Here is a 14540-nt window from a genome sequence, read left to right on the forward strand (position 1 = left end):
CCCCCTAGGACTGTAGAAATCCCGGTGCCCAGGCTGGTCCCAGACTAGCTGAATCAGAGCAACGAGTGAGGACCAGGGGAAAAATCTCCAGCGGTAGCACAACACAATTTCTTTATATATATATATTTTTTAATATTTATTTTATTTATTTATTCCCTTTTGTTGCCCTTGTTGTTTTATTGTTGTAGTTATTATTGTTGCTGTCGTTGTTGGATAGGACAGAGAGAAATGGAGAGAGGAGGGGAAGACAAAGAGGAGGAGAGAAAGATAGACACCTGCAGACCTGCTTCACCGCCTGTGAAGCGACTCCCCTGCAGGTGGGGAGCCGGGGTTCGAACCGGGATCCTTATGCCGGTCCTTGTGCTTTGCGCCACCTGCGCTTAACCCGCTGCGCTACAGCCCGACTCCCCACAACACACTTTCACGCCTGGGGTGCCAGAGGTCCCAGGTTCAGCACCGCCCCCATCCCCACATCACCCTAAGCCAGAGATGAGCTGTATCTGGTAGAGAAAAAGATAAAAAATAAAAGCAACCTACGATAAATTTCACAACTGGGAGTCAGCATTTTTGCAAACTCTTCCAGTGATTCCTAAGTGCTCCCGGGGCTGCAGAGTAGACTCAGACCCCGCTTCTCATGCTTCATTGTGCATTGAAGTTACCAGGGGCTTTTGAAAAGCAGGGTCTCACCTGGCCATCAAGAAGGGGCTGAGTCCCTGCAATTCTAGTCAGAGCAGATGCTGAGTGTTGATCTACTGGCTCCATTTGGAGCTTCAAGGCAGTGGCCATCCTTTTCCCTTTGTTTTTCCTGTATTTTGTTGAGAAGACTTGGGCTTTGGACCAGATGTCCAGGGCTTTGGATCCCTGCTTGGTTACTTCCTAGCTTGTTGAAATTAATTTTGGCTTCTTGGTGTGTAAAATGGAGGATGCCATACTTTGCAGTTTTCTGGTGAGGATGTCAGGAGGTGATGTATGAATGAAGACATGGGGGGGGGGGGCAAATGAGGGCTGGGTGGTGGTCAGCCCCTTCTTAGTGTAGCTATGCCTCCCTCCAGTGACTTGCACAGCTATATATGTCAGGGAGAGAGAGGGAGAGGCCCAGCCTCTTCTCTGCCTGTCTTACACAGCACTGGGCCAAAGCAACCACTGTCTCCCAGGAAAGGAGGCTGCGCTGGTGGGAGCTAGAAAAACAGGGGTGGGTGGGGGTGAGGTGAGGAGTGGGTGTAGACAGCATGAGCCAGAGGAAAGTGGTGGGTGCCAGTGCTTCCCCTAGAGGAGTGGGCCTGTGAAAGGAACATTATAGAGGATAACAAAAGAGTGACCTGAACTGATGGCAACAGTCACAGAAGGATGGAGAACAGGGGCTACCAGAGATCAGGGTCGTGAAAAACAGATAAACAGATACAAGATAGGAATGGATCAGGAGAAGGGACTGAATCTACTTGGAGAGTTTCTCTTACTCAACTCAATCCCATCCCTGCCCCCACCCCGGTGGATGTGTGACTTTGAGATATCTTAAGCTCTCAGCCTCAGTTTCTTCAACTGCAAAATGGAATCACATTGGCTGACTTGTACAGTTATTGTGAGCACTAAATAAGGCACATTTCCCAACCCCACCCCAGCAGTGGCTGGCAAAGCATACTCTCTGCTGGTGTTTGCAGTTTTATTTCCACTGGCTGGCTGAGCAGCCTGATACTTAGAGAGTTAATAACAGTTAATGACTAGTATGTGCTCTCTTTTCTCTATCACATAGGTTGAAAAGCACCTCTTGAGTTACTATTATATATAAACATACCCCCCCCAGTGACTGAGAGAGAGAGTGGGGGTTTGGGGGGTATGGAGGTGTTGCTGGGGGACTGAACCTAAGACCTCATGTATGCAAACAGGCACTCTGCAGTTGAACTGTTGCGTCTCTTAACTGTGGATACTCCTTCTCAATCACTCTTAGGACTTGCCGGAAGGCCCTCCATGAATGCTAGTGGAAGACTCCATATTTGACTTAGTTCTCCTGAAACTTCAACCAGAATGTGTTTGATAATATATTATCAAATAATAAATAGTATATTATTTATTACTGGATAGAGACAGAGAGAATTTAGAGGGGGGAGATGGGGAAAGATACAGAAAGAGACACCTGTAGCCCTGCTTCACCACATGTGAAGCTTCCCCCTGCAGGTGAGGACCAGGGGCTTGAACCTGGTCCTTGCACACTGTAATGTCTGAACTTAACCAGGTGCATCACTGCCTGGCCCCTATATCTTTGAGTTTTTTGACCCAGTAAAGGAGTCAGTGATTAGAGGCTTTGGGTGAAAGCTTCCTCTGGATTATTAGGTGAGAAAAAGATAAAATCCTGCAAGTAAAGGCCTGAAAGTTCTTTTATTTTCTCACTCAATTCTTCTTGGTGAGGCCATCCATCTACTTTTCCTTAGAGTCACAGTAGGCTGTTGGTTGCAGGCTGAGGGGGCAATTTTTCTCTTCCCTCCTCCTTTGCGCTTAACCAGGTACGCCATTGCCCAGCCCCTTCCCTCCTCCTTTGACAGCTCCTACAACATCCTTGGTTGATCACCCCTTTGTTGTTGTTGTAGCGGCCAATACCCTCTGCTCCCTTAGTTTTGCATTGGGTTCTCTTTTTACAAAGAGAATGTATAACCTACCCAGACTAAGATGTGTGTGTGTGTGTGGGGGGGGGGGTGGTGGCGGTTGCCTCCCTAGTGTGGAATGTGGGTACTGGGTTCATCTTATAGAAATAGGTGGGAGGTTGGGCGGTAGCGCAGCGGGTTAAGCACAAGGACCATCATAAAGATCCCGGTTCAAGCCCCTGACTCCCCACCTGCAGGGGAGTCGCTTCACAGGCGGTGAAGCAGGTCTGCAGATATCTCTTTCTCTCTCCCTCTCTGTCTTTCCCTCCTCTCTCCATTTCTCCCTGTCCTGTCCAACAACAACATTAATGACAGCAATAAGAATAACCACAACAATGATAAAAAAAAAATAATAACAACAAGGGCAACAAAAAGGGGGTAAAATAGCCTCCAGGAGCAGTGGACTCGTGGTGCAGGCACCAAACCCCAGCAATAACCCTGAAGGCCAAAGAAACAGGTGACTGATACCAATCCCCATCCCTTCTTAAAATACCTTCATATTTACATGTTACAGGCAGAAGAACTCAGACAGAATGTAACTTTTTACAAATTTGTTACTAATCTATTACAAGACTGTAAGATTATAATGTATAGCTCCATACTACACCCAGCACTAAAGTTCTGTAACCCACCCTTCAACCTCCCAAAGATAACCACCATAGTTCTCACAAATCTTAGAAACAATTGCTTGCTTCTGTTTTTCTTTTCTTTTGTTTCTTTTCTTTTTTCCCTTTTTGGGAAGTTCAAGTGAATCAGATCTTTAGATTCCACATATGAGTGAGACCATTTGGCAATTGTCTTTCATCTCTTATTTCACTAAGCATAATCACTTCCAATTCCATCCTGTTTGTCCTAAAAGAGACAATATATATATATTTTTTATTATTTCAGAGAAGTATTCCTATAGCTTTTTTTTTTTAATTTTTTATTTAAGAAAGGATTAGTGAACAAAAACATAAGGTAGAAGGGGTACAACTCCACACAATTCCCACCACCCAATCCCCATAATCCCCCCCCTCCCATGATAGCTTTCCCATTCTGTAGCCCTCTGGGAGCATGGACCCAGGGTCATTGTGGGTTGCAGAAGGTAGAAGGTCTGGCTTCTGTAATTGCTTCCCCGCTGAACATGGGCGTTGACTGGTCGGTCCATACTCCCAGTCTGCCTCTCTCTTTCCCTAGTAAGGTGTGTCTCTGGGGAAGCTGAGCTCCAGGACACATTGGTGGGGTCTTCAATCCAGGGAAGCCTAGCCAGCATCCTGGTGGCATCTGGAACCTGGTGATTGAAAAGAGAGTTAACATATGAGGCCAAACAATTTGTTGAGCAATCATGGATCCCAAGCTTGGAATAGTGGAGAGGAAGTGTTAGGGAGGTACTCACTGCAAACTCTATAGTGTACTTCTGCTTTCAGGTATATATTTTGCAGTAGTTTATGGATACGTGTGCACATAAGCTCTCTCTCACAGAAACTGGTGTATATCTAGATTATGGGACTTTGTTAGAAAGTGAACTACCTGAGATGAAATTAGAGTGTACTATAAAAGGAACGGTCTCACCCGAGTAATGAAGTTGAAGGGTTGTCATTCCACACGTGAAGTCTCTGGATACAGTCTGAGGTGAAGCATATTGAGGTGGCAATCGTTGCTTTGGTTAGGTTGTGATCGGCGGATGCAATATTATTTGGTTTGGATTGGGAGATGCATACAGGAAAGTGGGCCCTATCCAAGGGTTCCAGGACTGGGGGAAGTAGGGGCTCTATAGTGGAGATGTGAGGTTCCTGCTGTCTTAGGGTTCAAAAAGACAATCGATAGTTAATATTATCATCACTTTATTTGTTAATTGGGTTAACTTTGAAAAGTCCCTTTGTTATGGTTTGCTGTACAATACCCAGTATCTTGTATATAGCTGTGCTATTGGCCTATAGCTTCTTTAGCCAGTCACCTGTTGATGGGTATTTAGGCTGCTTCCACTCTTTGGCTATTGTGAATAATGCATCCATGAACATAAGAGTGCATAGGGCTCTTCTAATTAGTCTTTGAGTGTCCACTGGATAAGTGCTCAAGAGTGGCATTGCTGGATCATAAGGTCATTTCATTTTTATTTGTTTAAGAACTCTCCATATAGTCTCCCAAAGGGGCTGCACCAGTTTGCATTCCCACCGGTAGTGTGACAGTTTCTTTTTCTCCACAACCTCACCAACACCTGTCATTTCATGGTTTGTTGTTGTAAGCCATTCTTGTGAGATGGTAAGTCAGCGTAGTTTTAGTTTGCAATTCTCTAATGATAAGTGAAGAAGAACATTTCTTCCTGTGTCTGTGGGCCATGTGTAACACTTCTTTAGAAAACTGTTTAGTTCTTTGGCTTGCTTTTTTATTAGGTTTTTTCTCTTTCTTCTTCTTCCTCCTCCTCCTCTTCTTCTTCTTCTTCTTTTGTACATCTCTACCATTTCTGTATAAATGTTTGATACTAGTCACTTGTCTGATTTTTGATGTGCAAATATCTTCTGTTTACATAGGTGCCTTGTTATCCTTGTGTACTTTGCTTTCGATGTATACAGGCTTTTTAGTTTCATATAGTCCCATTTATTTACTCTTGTTTTCATTTTCCATGTCCAAGGGCTTGAGTCTTCAAAATACATCTTTGATGTGAAGGTCCTGCAAAATTTCACTGACATTTTCTTCTATAAATTTTAGAGTTTCTGGTCTAACATCTAGATCTTTAATCCAGTTTGATTTGAACTTGGTGTATGATGTCAGGTTTCACTTTTCTACAGGTGGCTGTCCAATTTTCCCAGCCCTATTTGTTGAAGAGACTTTCTTGACCCCACTGAATGGTTTTGGCCCCTTTGTTATACATTAGTGCTCATTTTTTGGCTTTGGATTCTACTACATTGATCCAAGAGTCCATTTTTATTCCAGTACCATATTTTGATCACTATTGCTGTGTAATAGTAAAAATAGTAAAAACATTGAGGAGCATGATACTTCCATATTTTTCTTTTTTTTTGTCAGAGGTACTTTGGCAATTTGTGGCCTTTTGTGGTTCCACACAAATTTTTCGACATCTTGTTTGATAGGGATTGCACTGAAATTGTGGATTGCATTTGGTAGAATAGCATTTTTATTATGTTTATTCTTCCAATCGGGAACAAGGTATGTTCTACCCCTTCTCTGTGCCATTCTCTATTTCTTTTAGCAATGTCCTATTATTATCTCTTTGCCTCCTTCATGAGAATTACCCCAAGGTATTTTATCATTTGGGGTTCAACTGTAAATGGGATTAAGACTGTTATTTCCCTTTCTTCTGACTCCTTGTGTACAGAAATGCCACAGATTTATGTGTATTGATTTTGTATCCTTTGTTTCTTTTTGTGGTTGATTTCAAACCTTACCACCTCAGTCTGCAAAGATACCTTTTTTTTTATAATTTTCCCCCTTTTGTTGCCCTTGTTGTTTTATTGTTGTAGTTATTATGTTGTTGGTGTTGATGTCGTCATTGTTGGATAGGACAGAGAGAAATGGAGAGAGGAGGGGAAGGCAGAGAGGGGGAGAGAAAGACAGACACCTGCAGACCTGCTTCACAACTTGTGGAGTGACTCCCCTGCAGGTGGGGAGCCTGGCCAAACTGGGATCTTTATACCAGTCCTTGTGATTAGTCCGTGTGCTTAACCCACTGCACTACTGCTGACTCCCCCAAGATACGTTTTATGATTTTAATAGTCAAGTATTTATTAAGGCTGTCTTTGTGTCCCAACACATGGTCAGTACTTGAGAATGTTACATGTGTACTTGAAAAGAATGTATGGGGGCCGGGGAATTGTTGTTTTAACCGAGCTGCCTTCACGGGTGGGTAACAGAGACTTGGGGACACATGGCTGGGCTGAGAAGCTGTATATCTTTATTCACGAACGGGCAAATAACCACACCATGTGCTTTTCTCCATCATCCTCTCTCCCCTGCTGCTGCTGGGACTCTGCCCATCCTTAGCATAGGGGGCGGGGAGAAAGAGGGGCGGGAAAGTAGCAAGGGGCAAACCAGTTCTTCTCAAAGGTCGGGGGGAAGGGAACATACCAACAGGGAATAAAAGAGTCTGAATAGGGAGTCAGGTGGTAGCGCCCTGGGTTAAGCATGCAAGTGGAGGGAATCACAAGGACCCATATAAAGATCCTGGTTTGAGCCCCGGCTACCCACCTGCAGGAGAGTCACTTCACAGGCGGTGAAGCAGGTCTGCAGGTGTCTCTCTTTCTCTCCCCCTCTCTGTCTTCCCCTCTTCTTTCCATTTCTCTCTGTCCTATCTAACAACAACAATAACTACAACAACAATTAAAAAAGGGGGTTAACAAAAGGGAAAATAAATAAATATAATTTTTTAAAAAAAAGGATCTGAATATATCTATGAAGTTCATCTCATCTATGACATTATTTAAGGCCTCTATTTCCTTGTTGACATTTTGTCCTGATGATCTGTCTCTTGCTGTGGTGTGTTGTGGTCTCCAAGTAGTACTGTGCTGCTGTCAAAGTCTTCCTTAATTAAAGGTTATTAAGTACCTGTTTTATATATATTTAGGTACATGCATATTGGGAGCATATATATATATTTACGATGGTTAAATCCTCCTGATGGACTGATTCTCTCGCCAATCTGCAGGACCCTGTCTGTCTCTTTTTATCTTCTTTGCCTGAAAGTCAAATTTATCTGATATTAGAATGTCTGTTTCTGTCCTTTTGTTTGCATTATTGCCTTGGAATACCTTGTTCCAGCCTATAACCCAGAGCTTCTCTTTGTCTTTATTTTGGATGTGTGTTTCCTGCAGACACAGAATAGATGAACCTAACTTTTTAACCCATTCAGTGACTCTGAGTCTTTTGACTGGTGAATTTAAGCCATTCACATTTAGAGTAATTATTGATAAATGTGGTTTGCTTATAGCCTTTCTGTCTTTTGTTTTGATGCTGTTGTTTTATGCTGTTGAATCTTTTTCCTGTTTGTTTCTGTGTGTTACTTTATGTGGACTTTTTTTTTTTTATGATGGCCTCGCCTACTGTATGTTTCCTTTTTGTCTTCATGCTGTATTTTGTTTTGTGGTTATCATGAATATTGTGAATAACTTACAATATCTATAAGAATTTATTTAAGTTGGGTTTGGTTCACCAACATAGGACTGTCTTGCTCTATTTTGCTCTCCCCTTTCCTGTGTCTGTTTTCCCGTATTGTTGTCGTTGTACCCTGGTTCTAGTCTAATACTGATCATATCATTGAAAGTTGAAATTTCTTTGCTTCTTTTCATGTTGGACTCCTTTCAGTAATTCTTGCAATGCAGGACTAGTAGTGGCAAATTCCTTCAGTTTCTGAATATTAGAAAAGATCTAATATTTATTTCTCCTTCATATTTGAAGGATAATTTAACAGTTACAGTATTCATGACTGGCAATTCTTTTCTCTTAATACTTTAAATATGCTATTCTACTCCCTCCTTGCCTTTGGGTTTGTGAAGAAAAATCTGATGAAAGTCTGATGGTTCTGCCTCTGTATGTGACTTTCTTCCTTTCCCTTGAAGCCTGTGGTATTTCTTCCTTGTCCCTGGTTGATGTTTCTTGGTGTGTGTCATTTTGGATTCAGGATTTTAGCTGTGGGTTCACTCTTGTATTTCTACATTTTGAGGATTGTTCAGGTATGTTAATATTTCTGCTAAAATTTCTTTGAATATGTTCTCTCCCTTTCTTCTTCATCAGGTATCCCAATAACTCTGATGTTCATCTTTCTGATGGAGTCTGCTATGGAGAAGTGCTTCATTTTCCCTAAACCTTTACTCTTTCCAAGAGTTTAACATTCACTAAGTGTGATAGTTGTGTCTTCTAGTGCTGAAATTCTCTCCTCCTGCCAATGCATGAGCTCAGTAGAGAAGTAATTACAGAAGCCAGACCTTCCAACTTCTGCACCCCATAATGATCCTGGGTCCATTCTCCCAGAGAGATAAAGAATAGGAAAACTTTCATGGGAGGGGATGGGATATGGAGCCCTGGTGGTGGGGATTGTGTGAAATTGTACCCCTCTTAACCTATGGTCTTGTTAATATTTCCATTTTATAAATAAAATTTTAAAAAAGAAATTCTCTCCTGCACCTGATTAAGTCAACTTCCAAGGCCCCTTACTTCAACCTGAACTGCATTCAGAGTGTCCTTTAGGCCCTGCAGTTCTGCTTTTTGTTGTTGTTACTGGTGTTTGTTTTTTCCTGTACTTTGTAATTCCTTGGTAAATGATCCCTGAGTTCTTGAATCCTAAGTTTCTTTAATTGATTTAATAATTAGTTTTCTGAACTCTCTCTTCATCATTTTTTCTAGATCTGTGTCTGTCTGATCATTTAGGGTTTCTGTCATTGCTGTCTACGTATTCCTCAGTTTCTGCATTTAGCGTGGCTTTCATTATTGTGACAGTAAGAAGACCTGTGGTGAAGATGTTGGATTTCCCTGTTTATATATCTTGGTGAAACAGGGGAGACTTTATCCTGTGTCATCAGGCCAGTTTAGTGTCTTTGATGTCAGTATAGGGTCTTTCTACTGCAGTTCTGGCCTGGGGGGGATGGGGGATGGAGGTACATAACAGTACTGGAAACTAAAGAAGTCACGGTTGTAAATTGTGAGTTTTTCGTTTTTTTGTTTGTTTTTTCATTTTGACCATTGTTGTTTAACTTGAACCCAGAAGTGGTGTGCCTCAGCTGCTAATCTCCCAGTTTGGCGTCATCCCTGAGTACAACTTTTTAGTCCTGGGAATCTCTCCCTTCACCCCTTTTCTGTCCACAAGCCACTTGTGTTTGTATTCACCTGTGGTTTGGTGAGTTTCTTGGTGTGTTTGTATTCACCTGGTCATATTTTGTTGAGTTTTCAGATTATTTTCATTGTTTTTTTCTAACTGACTGGTGAGAGTGAGTCTGCTGTTACTCTAGCCACACCTGCAGAAGTCTCTTCAGAGGGGAGTCAGGCTGTAGCTCAGTGGGTTAAGCGGAGATGGCACAAAGCACAAGGACCAGCTTAAGGATCCCGGTTCATGCCCCCGGCTCCCCACCTGCAGGGGAGTTGCTTCACAGGTGGTGAAGCAGGTCTGCCGGTGTCTATCTTTCTCTCCCTTTCTCTGTCTCTCCCTCCTCTCTCCATTTCTCTCTCTGTCCTATCCAACAACAACAACATCAATAACTACAACAATAAAACAACAAGGGCAACAAAAGGGAATAAATAAATAAATATTAAAAATAAATAAATAAAATTAAAAAAGAAAGCAGTCTTCCCAGAATGCAGCTTCTAAAAGGAGTTGTTTCCTTCCCAAGAAAGTTGCTACAGAAGAATTGTCTGTGACATTGGTCTAATATTTGGATATCAGCCATGGCCACAGTCTGCACAGAGAGTCAGAAACAGGCCATCTTTGAATGCACAAGCTGTTCCTCTCATCAAAATGCCAGGACTCTTCCCTTCCTTCTTCTTGGATATGGGCTGGCTTTGGAACTAACACTCTGAAGGAAACAGAAGGGGCACTGTTCCAATTCTGGAGGGAAGCCATTTGCTGTCTTGCCACCCTGGGCTATCATGTAAAGTCTAGGCTGAGCTGTTGGGCAGGGAGCCCACAACAGCCCCAAGAATCCAAATGTATGAGAGGATACCCAGTTCAGTCAACCTGGAACAATCCAGAGACTGCACTGCCAAGCTCTGCCCAGAGACCTGGCCCACTGAATAGGGAATAAGCCAATGATTTTGTGGCTCAAGCCACAGCAATAGGTCATTGAAATATCCTCACTGAACCTTGACTTCTTCATTCGCTCAGTGGTGGGTCAGATCATCAGGCCTCCTTACCTGCTGTTGGACTCTGTCACCATAAAAGAGCCTTTCCACATCTGGTCTCCAGAGAAGGGTTTGGGATCAGGAAAAATATCCCAGAGTTCTAATACAAGCAACTAATGCAAATAGGTAGAAGTCAGTGAGGATAACAGAAGAATCTATCATTTCAAAGCAACAACTTTAAAGTTTAATTCTTTCATTTCCTTGGACAAGTTTCTTTCTCCAGGTCTCATTCTTCTCATCTGTAAAATGAGGATACTGGCATTACCTACTTAAAGGGTTAATGTAAATACATTGATGTCCCTACATTGCTTACCTTGGTGCCCGGAATGTTGAAGGTGCTCATTGAGCAGTAGTGTGATTCTTTTTGTTGACTCCTGTCACTTTCCTTTCTCTCTCTCTCTCTCTCTCTCTCTCTCTCTTTCTTCTTATTCCCCTTCTCTTTCTTCTTTTGTATTTTCATCTGTTGATAGAAGGAACTTAAATGAGTGACCCAAAACATAATAAATCTTTCCCACATCAGTAAGAAAATGCAATTACCCGTTATCAGTAACACTCATAGACTTGCTATATGTTATCTCTGTAGGTTCAGAGAAAATGTAAAATATTTCTTCGTGTAAAAAAATAATAATAATTGTACAGACTGTATGGCGGGAGCAGAGGGAAGAGAAGAAACTAAATGATCGGCTATTGTCTTGCAAAGCTTTGCTTGCTCAGTCTATGATTAGAGGGAGGTCAGATGAAAAGGATTTAGAAAATTAATGTGAAGCTTTGACAAAGAATCAGCAAGACAGTGGTACATCGGTTTGAACTTTTTTTTTCTTCTAGAAAATAACAGTGAAGTGAGAGAAATAAAAACCTAACCTTCCACCATCTGCCGTCAAAGCTTCTGTAGCTCCCTACAGGCATCTCATTAGCATTGTAGCCACCAGCCAAATGGTGTGGAGAAAGGGCTCACGCCCACAGGGCACACACTCATGCCCAACCTAAGCAAGCAGCGAGCTGGCTAGACAGGGATCTGGAATACAGGCATTCCACCTGCAGACAGCAGCTCTGCTTCAGCAAGGAGTTACCCTTTAAAAGATAATCTGCTACAGGCAGGGAGAACAACGAGGAGGAGTGATTGGCCTAGCAAAGACAAGAATAACACTGAAAACCCACATTTACTTCTAGTTCTGGGCCTCCTGGGTCTACTTCTGTCTGCATTGTAAGTGCTAAATTTTCTGGAGGAAAAAAAAATTTTTTTTTAATTCTGGGCCTGCAAGATTTGAGGTACAAGGAAAATAGTCTCCCTACCACTATTTTCCCACTTCCAACACCTCAAAGCAACTTGCCACCTTGCTTCTTCAAAAGAAAACAAGACAATAGAAGATTGTTCTTAGATAGCTTTTACTTTCTCAGGGGCTTACAAATTCAGAAGAATATATATTTCAAAAAAGTAAGTTAGAATTTTGAGATGAAAATGTCACAGGCGAAAGAGAGAGAGAGAGAGAGAGAAATATTTGCCTATTAGAGCAATTTTAAGTCCCAGAGATAGACAGCAGATTCAACCCCTACCTCCCTCTTATGACAAAGATAAACAGTGCTCTGCTCCTCTCTCTCCTTCCTCTCTCACTCTTTCTCATAATATAAATAAATAGATAAATCAATAAATTCACATTAAAAAAAAAAAAAAAAGGAAGCCAAGTGCAGTAGAAGACTCCCAGGAAAGTTTTAAGGAATTCTAATTTTTTAAAATCATCATTTCTCTGGAGAACTCCTGTGAGTTTGGAACCTGCTTGTATATGTGATGTGTGCATATATATTTATATATGTTCACTTTATTTATTTTGTTTTTATATTACAAAACTACATGCTGACAGTTCTGACTCTTCACTCTCCCCACTGCAATCCACCACAGTTCCCCTAAAGTTGTAGACAAGGGCCAACCATCTTCTCTACAACTATCTGTCCACATTTACGCATAGTTGCCCCTTCTTTTTCTGATTCAATCCTCTCTTCCCCTCTAAGCCACTCATGACATCATAACTACCTCCATATGTAACCTCTCCTTTTTTTTCTCTCTGGGTGCTGATGGAGCTGGAGTGCAGAGTCCTCTTATCTTCATCCTATCACTTCTCCCCCTGCTGGGAGTATGGATCAAGGCCGTTTATGGGGAGCAAAAAAGTAGGAGTTCTGGCTTCTGTAGCTGCTTCTCTGCTGAGCTTGGGTGTTGATGGGTCAATCCATACCCCCAGCCTGTTTCTGTCTTTCCCTAATGAACCAGAGCTCTGAAGATGCGAGGGTCCAGGACACATTGGTGAGGTTGTCTGCCCAGAGAAGTCAGGGTACAGTCATGGTAGCATCTGTAACTTGGTGTCTAGAGAGTGGTATGACATAAATTGAGACAAGATGGTTAATGAACAGGAACCAAGAAGTAGGATTAGAGCAAATGAGATTAGAGATTTTAGGGTAGAAGAAAGCTTGGGAACCATTTTAAGCATGTTCCTAGGACATACAACTATAGTAGTTTGGTAGCTAGCCTGAGGTTGGATGAGAATATTGTCTGAGAGAATGGTGTCAGAGTTGAGAAAAGGGCTAAAAAGTTGGCTTAGGGCAGGGAGTAGCTCCCATTCTGATAAAAAAAAAAATCTGTGGCTAAAACTAACTATTTACCTCCATCCACATGCTCCAGGGCCCATATGTAAATACATATTTATATTTAGCACCACAGGCTGTGTAACTTCTAAGTCCTTATTGGTCTGAGCTTAGAGCTCATGGTCACATCTGAGGAACATTGCAGGCTGCACTCATTTCAGGACCAGTCTTTTTCAAGTGGCAGGGCAGGATACCCCCAGGTTCCCTTCAGAGACTGGGGCTGTCCCTACCATCATTGCTTTATGGTAGAGCGAAGGTCCTGGAAGGGCCCACATGACACTGTTCCCTATGGAAGCGACCAGTGGTTGTGGAGAGAGGGACCCTTTAGAGGTCAAGGCCCATCGTATGTGTATGGGAATCCAAGAATTCCCTAACTAGGGCCCCAGGTGATCAGGTGGTGTGATATTGACCAGGCCATTGCTAAGTGGGCTGGTCTCTTGCCTTCATCCAACTTGTGTAGTTCTTTCTTTATCTGATTGTCTTAGATTTTCTCTCAGTTATTTGGGCATTGAGTACATTTGTTAAGCCCAACCAGAGTTAGGTTTGGGGATCTGTCTTCTCTGGGCTTTCTGCTAGGCTGTCCTGCTAATTTGGTCTAAATCCAATCAATTACAGAATTTTTGATGTCTTCTTTAGGCACTTGAAACCATTATTGAGCACTTTGACTTTGAGTTATATGATTGCCACTTGTTTATGGATACGTGTACACCTGTATCCAGTACCCTAAACCCTAGCCTAATCTGGTATCTGTTACTTCGTTAAATAACATGCCATCTAACTTGGATGTAGGTAGTCCCATGTGTTAGGAAAGATCTCACCAGATTTGAAGAGTTGCGAAGTTGACTTCTCAAGCCAGTATCGCTGGTTGTAGTCCACAGTAGGATTTCAATAACAGCATAATGCGAGGTGGCAGCACCAGCAGCAATTTGGTTGACGTCGACAAAGTTGGTATGGCAGTAAGGAATCACAGAGAATCAAGACGTAGGGGCATGTCCTAGAGGTACCAGGACTAGGAGAAATGCGGGTCTTAAAGAGCATCAAGAGATTTCTTATAGTCTTAGAGAGAGTTAAAATATCAATAATTAACTATTATAACCAGGCCAGTTGGGGGGTTTAGTATCTATATTAATATATTTGACTTCACTATGCTTTGATCCCTTTTAGTGGTATCTGAACCTCTTTGTATTTTAAATACTTACAAGGTCAAAAGTTCTTGACCTATCTGGCCTAAAGCTATAGTGGATTTAGATGTTTGCAGAGCTATATTTTCAGATACATTTTTAGAGATCCATGAACAATTAATCCATTCATCATTTTGCAAATCTAATATAAATATTAGTAAAAGCTAATATTTGTGCTATGGTCTAGGCAGTTAGGGAACTTGAGATATTAAAACTATCCACCCCCCCACCACGTCACATTACTGTTGATAGGACTAAATAG

The 14540-nt window shown here is 42.1% G+C and overlaps 1 long non-coding RNA gene across 1 annotated transcript in view; it reads left to right on the plus strand.

Annotated features, from left to right (window-relative positions):
* The first annotated feature begins 83 nt into the window (after positions 1-83).
* LOC132539768 (uncharacterized) overlaps positions 84-14540 on the plus strand; it is a 56350-nt gene continuing 41893 nt past the window's right edge. The window contains exon 1 of the long non-coding RNA XR_009551068.1: positions 84-503. This is a non-coding gene — a long non-coding RNA (uncharacterized LOC132539768). The remainder of the gene's footprint in view (positions 504-14540) is intronic.

This window comes from Erinaceus europaeus, chromosome 8, assembly GCF_950295315.1.
Source record: "Erinaceus europaeus chromosome 8, mEriEur2.1, whole genome shotgun sequence".
Taxonomy (NCBI): domain Eukaryota; kingdom Metazoa; phylum Chordata; class Mammalia; order Eulipotyphla; family Erinaceidae; genus Erinaceus; species Erinaceus europaeus.